Source organism: Herpailurus yagouaroundi, unplaced genomic scaffold (assembly GCF_014898765.1).
Source record: "Herpailurus yagouaroundi ecotype Mexico unplaced genomic scaffold, PumYag 216, whole genome shotgun sequence".
Lineage (NCBI taxonomy): Eukaryota > Metazoa > Chordata > Mammalia > Carnivora > Felidae > Herpailurus > Herpailurus yagouaroundi.
In genome coordinates, this window is record NW_024412447.1 from 11,819,982 (window position 1) to 11,829,035 (window position 9,054).

The window sequence follows — 9,054 nt, forward strand, 5'->3', positions numbered from 1 at the left end:
GTGACCTGGCTGAAGTCGGACGCTTAACCGACTGCGCCACCCAGGCGCCCCCCAGTAACCAGTCTTAATTGACATAAAGCTCCAGCTCTGCACCTGCCAGTAACTGACTGATCAGTAGCAGGTCCTCAAAAACGGTGTATGAATGACCCGACAAGTGCATAAATAAACACAGGGGTCATCAATCTTTACACCCTCTGTAGCACTTAGCTCTGAGCCTGGCATCTAATAAGCACACGATAAATATTTGTTGAATTCAATTGCAGAACCAAAAGTGATCATTTAGCACACCGAGGAAAGGAGCCAGAAATACTTCTCTGAAAAACCGACTGCCCTTTGTTTTTTTGTTTGTTTTTTGTTTTTTGTTTTTTGTTTTTAATTTTTTTTTCAACGTTTATTTATTTTTGGGACAGAGAGAGACAGAGCATGAACGGGGGAGGGGCAGAGAGAGAGGGAAACACAGAATCGGAAACAGGCTCCAGGCTCTGAGCCATCAGCCCAGAGCCTGACGCGGGGCTTGAACTCACGGACCGCGAGATCGTGACCTGGCTGAAGTCGGACGCTTGACCCACTGCGCCACCCAGGCGCCCCCCGACTGCCCTTTGAAAGAACACAACAAAACCTGCCAGATCTCGGAGTTGAAGGAAATACGAAATTGAGAACATCTAGTACCCAGAAGCGGTGCTCCAATTTAGAAAGCCTAAAATAATACCACTCATCACTCTTGTCTCCTGGCAAAGTACAAATTAGCGGCTTGGAAAATTCCTCCAAGCTTGAGGGTGACACAGACATTAGCCTAAATAGGAAAAGCCCTCGTGGCCTGCTTTCCAAGGAGGGTTTACTGGGGCTCCACAAAGTCCAGAAAGTCACACACAGGGCACCTAATTTAAAGCGATCGCTGCCAAGAGTCAGAAAATGTAGCAATGCTCGGGAGCAGAGAACATTCCCAGGGCAGGCGGAGGCCGCTCCCTGCGGCTCCCCGGCTGCCAACACGGAGCACGAAGGGGTCCCTAAAGCAAAGACTGGCCTCTCCTCTAATCCCCCCTCCTCAGTCATTTCCCTACCTTCAGCAGAAGAGACCCAGGCCCACCTCGCCCTCCAAGGAGCTCGCTCTGCAGACAGCCTGGCCCTCCCTCCAGGAGGCATCGTGTCTGGTCCGCTTTGGGCCCCCCCCCTCCCCGGTGAGACGCGAGGATGGAAAAAAAAAAAAACAAGCAGCGGGCAGATTATGGAGCATGAATTATTAATTCCTATTAGCATATGAAAATGCTCTCAGCGGCTAGCACTGCCGAAATATTGCTCATGGCAGCTAGGCCCGCGTGCGTGGAGCCGTCTACACTCATGGGCCCGGACACTGAGCATATGCTCTAACAGTGCAGCGATGATTATGGAGCGGCCGCTCCGCCCGGATGCTCACCTCGTAGGTAGAGAGGCAGCGCAGGTATTCGGGTCTGATCTTGCCCGGCTGATTCTGATGCCAGAGCATCTAGAAATGAATTCCTTTTCGTGAGCCAGCTTTCTCGTCGAGAAAATACCGTTTGGTAGCATTCGAGCCCAAAGACTAGACGCGGCTCTGAAGGAAAACCGCGTAGAGAAAATGCATCGCTGGGGGCAGCGCACTTGCGCGCGGGAGAAATCTACAGGCGCGGGCGCGCCCACGCTGATCCAGACGCCGTTCCTCCCCGCGCTCCCCGGAAAGGGGAAACGGAGGCCCGGAGGGGACATGCGCCAGCGACAAAGCCCGCAGGCTGCCAGACCTGGAGGTGCCCGGGTTCCTTCTCTGGGAGCCCTGTCAGGAGGTTGGGGTAGGGCAGAGAACCACGCCGGGAGGGGGTCGGACGGGTGCAGCGCTCTAGCACACCTCCGCCGCTCTCCCCACGGCCCTTCCTCGTCCCCAGCCCAAGCCTTAGTTCTGGATCTGACCCCTGAGTGCAGGAATGGCGTGCCTCTTCTGGGAGTCCTCGGGGTCTGCTGGCCCAAACGTCATCGAGAGCTAAAGAAAACCTGTCGTGAGGCTGAGCGCAGGCGCTCATGAGCTGCTTTTCTCTTTCCTCTGTGGCAGCCTTTTATAGGATCCTATGTCCGGAAAGTCCAGGGGCGGAGGCTGGGGCCAGCAGGCCGGGGCGGCTGCAGCCACCAGTGGGCTGTGTGGTCTGACGTACCTGCGTGAGATTGGGGCGGTCCTTAAAAAGAGCACGCTGGGACGCCTGGGTGGCCCAGCGGGCTAAGCGACTGATGTTGGCTCAGGTCACGATCTCTAGGTTTATGGGTTCAAGCCCCATGTCGGGCTCTGTGCTGACAGAGCCTGCTTGGAATTCTTTCTCTCTCTGCCCCTCCCCAACTCGTACTCTCTCTCTTTCTCTCTCAAAATAAAATAAACTTCAAACAAAAAAACAAAAAGATGGAACACAGGTCACCAGGGCAAAGGTCATCTCTGAGATGATTGTGGCTGGTGATCATATATCCAACAAGAAAAGCATGAGTTTAGACTGTGGACAGGGGTGGGGGGAAGGGGGGGGGGACGGCTTGGGAATGAACAGAAGAAAGAGAGACTTGGGTGGGAAGAAGAATCTAGCATGTATCATCCATCAGCTCTCCAAATCAGCTTACGGATACTGGTCACTCCCTCCCCGCCTGATCGCCACAACCATCGCCACTAAAAGACCCTCGAACCTCTTGAAGATCTTTAGACCAGGGAGTCCCGCATAGCGGACATTTGTGGAGTTTGGGGCTCTTTTGATATGGCGTCTTGGTTTCCTTTGGGGAAACCGCTTCCCTCCCACGAGACAGCCACGAAGCAGGGACGCGCATCTGAGCCGGATCAATCAGACGCTTCGCAACAGAACGTGAGTCCTGAGCAGTGACGGTGGGCGTGAAGGTGATACCCGCTCGGTTACTCCAGCAGCTGGGCTCTGGTGGGACTGGCAAAATCCATGCTACCTAGACCCTCGAGTGCCCTTGGTCCTCACTCTTCAGTATTCCCTTCACTTCTTGGAGCTCTCCTTCCTCCAAATCGCCATAAACAATAAGCTAAAGCAGCTAATGATGCTATTGTCCACGATCATCTGGAATCTCACAATCCCCATGGGCCAATCAGGCTGCTGCTAATACAGACACTATAAAGCGTACAAAGAAGTCAAGGACGGGAGGCTAGGGTGGCTACGACAAACAGGGGCTTGGAAGGAGCAAGAGCGGGGCATTGAGGACAAAGCGGTTGGGGGACTTTTCCACGGGCCCGAGAGTATTTGTAGCCAGTGTAAACGCTCACCGAAAGGCCCCTTTCACTGAGGATGGACCGATGGGCTCTTCCTTCAGTATCAGTCCCCCTCCTCTGCAAATAGCCAAGTACCAACGAGAAAAGCCAGTGGCCAAAGTGGCAGCTACGGGACTAGGGATGGAAGGGAGGAAGGCTCAGCGGTATGGACTTCCTCTCACCAAAGCTCTCTTGTCACCTGCTGCCACTCTCGACTGACCGGGATGCTGATATTTGTAAGCAACCGTAGACATGAGGGACATCAATATGATAAAATACCTCGAGGAGGTCATCCAGCTACCTGGTGGCAGGTTAATTACACCGAGCCACTCCTGTCACCGGGGCCTCTGCAATTTGTCCTGATGGAACGGACCTTCATTCTGGGTTTGATTTCGTTTCTTCTTCCTGGCCTGTCAGGCCTCTGCCAGCCCTGTCATCTGTCAAGTCACCGAATACATTATTCACTGTCTCACACAACATTGCTTCTGACCAAAGAATGTACTCCCGGGGCAGAGAAGAAAGGCAATGAGCTGATGCCTATGCGATCCACTCTGATCATGAATCCTATCACCCAGAAGCATCTGACTTTACAGCTTGGTGGAAAGGCTCCCGGATGGCTCAATTACAGTGCCGGCTGGAAGACAATACCTTCTAAGTGGGAGGCCGTCTTTCCGCAGGTCGGGCACCAGGGTCCAGAACGTGGCGTCTAGAGCGCACGGGCCCAGGAATGCGGAGGGGAAAGCGCCAAGGGCACCCCGCCCGGACGTACCTGAAGACCCGTTTGTAAATGTGTTTCTTCCGATAGCCTTGATTCTGACTCTCTTAGGACAGAGAGTGGAATTGGAAGCAGAGACTGCCCACCCAGCTATTTCCTGCTACTCATTTTACTGGGACGAAAGTGGTCACCCCGTTGGCGGGGACGATCAACTAGAGTAGTAAAGGGAAATGGGGCCACTGGTACCAGTGGCGAGGAGGCAAAGTACAGACAGAGCTCTGTCTGGGACAGTCACACCTCTCTGACCTGGGGCAAAGGTTCACGGGAAATGGCAATAACTCTGCACAGGCAGATACACCACAGGCTAAGAGCCGTCAGGATGCAGAGTCGGGTCTTTGTAACCTGTCAAAGGGCCCCCCGTTGGCCGAGGTCCTGGGAAAAGGGGAGGGAAAGTAGAATGAGTCCTAGAAGAGGGAAACATTATAGATTGGCGGGACATCAGCTACTGCCCCATGAGCAGTTCAAACATTCGTTCGTTCATTCATTCATTCATTCATTCATTCCACAAGCGTTTATTGAGCATCTCCTATGTGCCAAGCACTGTCTGGGCCAAGGGGTAAAGTAATGAATGAAGCAGACAAAATTCTCTTTCTTCATGGAGTCTGTGTAGGTGACAAATCCCATAAAGAAACGAAATGTGTATCATGCTACAAGGTGATAAGAAATACACAGGCAAATAGACACAGAGAAACCGAACCGCATGTTGGAGGAGGACGTAGGCCTTGGGGTCAGGGCTGGCCTCCCTGAAAAGGTGACACTTGAATAAGGACACCAAGGGCTTGCAGATGAACAAGCCGTGTGTGGAGATTTCCAAGTAGGAAGGGTGCCAGGTGCACGTGTGCTATGGTGGGGACAAGCCAGCCATATTGGGGGAGGACTGAAGAGGCCAGGGTGGTTGGAGTAGGGCTAAGTGTGAGGGATCGGGCCACGAGGTCAGGGAGTCATGGGGTCCAGATCATGGATGTCCCGCAGGCATGCTGAGGAGTCTGGTTTCTTGTAGAGCATACTGGAGGCCACTGGGCATTAGGGCAAGATGGTGGGTGTTGATCTGACAACCTTTCAACAGGTTCACCCTGGCCGCTGTGTTAAGAATAGACGAGAGCAGGGCAAGAAGAGGAAGAAGCAGGCTTGTCAGGAGGCTATGGCAGTAAACCCAGCAAGAGCTGGTGATGTTTGAAACAGGATTTTGTAACAGGGAAAGGAGGTGGAGTGCTTGGATTCCATACATGTAATTTTTAAGTTTATTTGTTTATTTTTGAGGGAGAGAAAAACTGTGAGCAGGGGAGAGGCAGAGAGAGAGAGAGAGAGAGAGAGAGAGAATCTCAAGGAGGCCCATGTGGGGCTCGAACCCATGAACCGCAAGATCATGACTTGAGCCGAAACCCAGAGTTGGACGCTTAACCGACTGCGCCACCCAGGTACCCCATGGATTCCATATGTATTTTTGAAAGTAAAACCAGTGAGACTTACAGACAGAGTGATATAGAATGAGAAAAAGAGGGGGTCAAGGATGTCCCCAAGGCTTCTGGCCAGACCCACAAAAATAGAAAAATTGTGCAGGCTGTGGGGACAGATCAAGAGTCACTTTGGACACCGAAAGGCAGACGTACAGAACCTACAATTGGAGATCGATACGGTGCGTACAGATAAGGTGCATGGCTGATGTCATATATGCATTTTTGTATTTTAAATAATTTCCCTTCTCTTTCCTCTTTTGTTTGCCTCACATGGCATGTAGGCTGGGTGGGTGGTAGTTAAATTAACCACCGACTTCACAGACCGCAAAATATTCAGGTGGGCTCTCGCAGGAGCCCAACCTACCGACTATGGTCTATGTGTGGAGCTTTGCCTTTCTCTCTGGAATGGATTTACCCTTCGTTTTCCCAATGGACAGAGCTCTCAGCCCTGAATCCAGTCTAGTTGCCTGTGGTCTTGTCCTTTTGACCTAATTCCAATAAAGCTTTTCCATCCAACCAACCGAGGATTAAACCTTGATTGCTGTTCTTTATTGGAGTTTGCTTTCTTGGAAGGGTCTCCAAGGGTCAGAGTGAATGGAGACGTGGAATCGAAGCTTATACCTGGAAAGAGTCAGGCTGGGCAGACAAACATCCTGACAGCTATGAAATCCAGACTATCATGAAAGTAAAGTAAGTCTGGGGTCAGTAGCAGACGCCCAAGAATGGCCGAAGGACTCAAGATCCGGGGAGAATGAGTAAGGGGTGTGCAGGACGATGGGCTCATGGCCAGAGGGAGAACGGACGTGTTGCTCTCAGCTGGCCTTGTTCTCTCTATACTGAGTCACATGGATAATCTGGGTCCATTTAGCGCCCAGACACAATAAACCCCCATTGTCTCCACTGGAGTGGTTTTCCTGGGTCTACCATTTTGACCGCTCGCCATAAGCTTCAGGAGCCACATACGCCTTCCTCAGATCTTTCAAGACTGCACCTAGACCACCACTGGCCATGTTCTTTGCATGTGAAGCCTTGAAAGCTTGGCACCGAAGGCTGGTGAGGCCAGCGTCTCCCTGTCCCTGTGCTGTCCTCCCTGTTCCCTCCCTCATCACCTTGGAAATGAACCACGGTTGTCAATTTCCTGTGCAGAGTGACTTTCGGAGACGTGCTGGGGAGCATTTTATTGAAGTCGGGAAATTGGAAAGCGTCTCAATTTCTCTTACACCGAGATTTTATTATTTCCTTTGAAGTGAATTTTCAAATACACCAGACAAGTCTCCGCTCAAATGGAAGCATGAAAATGCATGTAAAAATCAAAAAGAAGAGGTTTTTTTTGGCTTCTCCCATTTTGTATCCTCTATGCCCTCGCTTGCCTGTCTTGCATGCGTTAATGGAAAGATCACCTCTGCATATCCATAAGCGACGAACAAACAGCACCAATACCCCAGGGAAAAAATAACCATGAGAGTTTTAAGGTCTTACTTCACTCGCCAATTTTAGCTCTTTATCCTTCCGAGACTGTAGTCATCTTCCGAAAATGTTGCTTTTTTTGATTAGCATTTTTCTACGTGTTCCACGGATCCGCGTGTATTACATCCGTAAGACAAAACAAGGAGCTACTGTAACTACCAACCGAAGGCCTTTGGTAGAATGGAATAAGGAAATGATAGTCTTGGACTTGGAAGTGACATTTTAGGTCGTCAAGAATCCTCTCGTAGCACCTGTGACAGATGAGGATCCTTCCAAAGGAAACTCCAGTAGGCCAGAGTCAGGGGAATTGTCTTTTGGCGTTACTAGCCTTCTGGAGCTAATTAGAAAATGTCTCCATGACAGGGTCAGGCCCACGGTCACCTCCCTGTGCTGGTGTTCCTCAGCCCCAACCACCTGGTGTACTGAGGGACACCGCAGGGGAAGCTAAGGTAGCTCTGGGTCTGATGGGGTCAGAATGCCCCTCGGCGGCCTCGGTCTCAGTGCCCAGTGGCCCTTGGGACAAAAGAACCTGGCCTTCCGTGTACATCATGCCCCCTCTCGCGGAAGCTGGTACAGGTGTTACCCGTGCAGATGCCTGCTCAACCGCAGCTGAGCCCGCCATCGCCTTTAACCACCGTGTCACAGCGTCTGGGGCACACTTCTGACGTCGGCTCAGCCCCTGTGACTTCTGAGGGCGGCCTGGCGATCAATCTTGGCCGCCCCTCTTCCCTCCTGACCCTCCGCGGCCCCCCATCCCAGGCATGCCGCGTGCACCCGTGAATCTTTACGGATACGTGTCAAGATCTGGGGAGAACGACTAAGGGTGTGCAGGACGATGGGCACACAATCTGATCCAGCCTGGTCTTCGGTATTGACCCCAGGCACAGACAATCACGGATCTCCTGTTCCGTGGATGAACACAGAGCAGCAAGCCCTCCAAGATTTCAGGGGGGCGGGGGGGGGGGGGGCTCATTTCTAAGCAATCCCAGACCTAATCCCTACCCAAGAAGGAGACGGCCTTCACCGTGCCCGGAATGGGGACTATCCACCCTCCGGCCGGGACATCGGAAGCCAGCCTTCGGCAAGGATAACTGACTCATTTGTTGCAGTCAAACTCGCCACTCAGTCCACCTGCCATCGTTTCTTGAGAAGTTAGCGTTTCAGCGCTGGCCTCGTTACTACTCGCCCGAATGCAGAAAACTCCACCCCACGCAAGAAAGGAAGCTACTTTTCAATGGAAGAAACACAGTCGTCCGGTTCCCTCGGAAGTACGTCCAGCTCAAATAAAACGAATGGAAGAAGGGCAGGGCAGAGCTTAGGAACACTTAGTCCGTGGGAGATCGTCTAGATAACGCTTTCTCTTTGGCCAGGATGGTTCAGAAATCCCACAAGGCCCTCCAGCCTAATGCGTGGGGAAGCCCCATGTCTTTGGAAAGAAGACCTTGTGTTCATTCTCCAAAAGAAAACTACAATTCAAGTCCCCATGGGGTCAACATCTTTCATACTCTCCGCAGCGGGTGTATTCTATTAAACGAGGTCTAGAAGTTGGCTGTCAGCTGCGCGGATCTACAGGCTCGGAAGTTCCAGTTCTCCGAGGTGGGTCTGATGAGCCAGCCCTGTGGGGTCAGGAGACCAGCAGGGCATAGTTCCGGGAAACTGACCCCAGGGACGTGACCATCTCAGCTTCCTGGATGCCTACTCAACACAGACACTCACGATTAAAACTAGCCATTATCTTGTACGTAAAACGCTTTCAAATGGACGCCTTATATTATTATCTCTACCCTGCCTGGTTTATCTGCCTAGTCTTTGTGATAAAATCCCAACTTTTTTTTCTATCCGATAAGCTGCCTTTCAACCTAATCCATCAGTGGCCTGATTTAATGGGGAGCTAGCGAAAAGCCAGGTAAAACGATATGATAAAAAAGCATCAACTCAAAACTCACCAGTGCTAAATATTGTCTCAAGCCCAGAGATCATACGTCGGCACCCACCGTTCAACGTGCGCTGTGATCTGTCTCTGGCCCAACGTTTCCAACCATGACTTCCGTACTCATATTTCGTATTTTGAGGCACCTCTTACTTTCTAGGTCCGCACTTTTCTT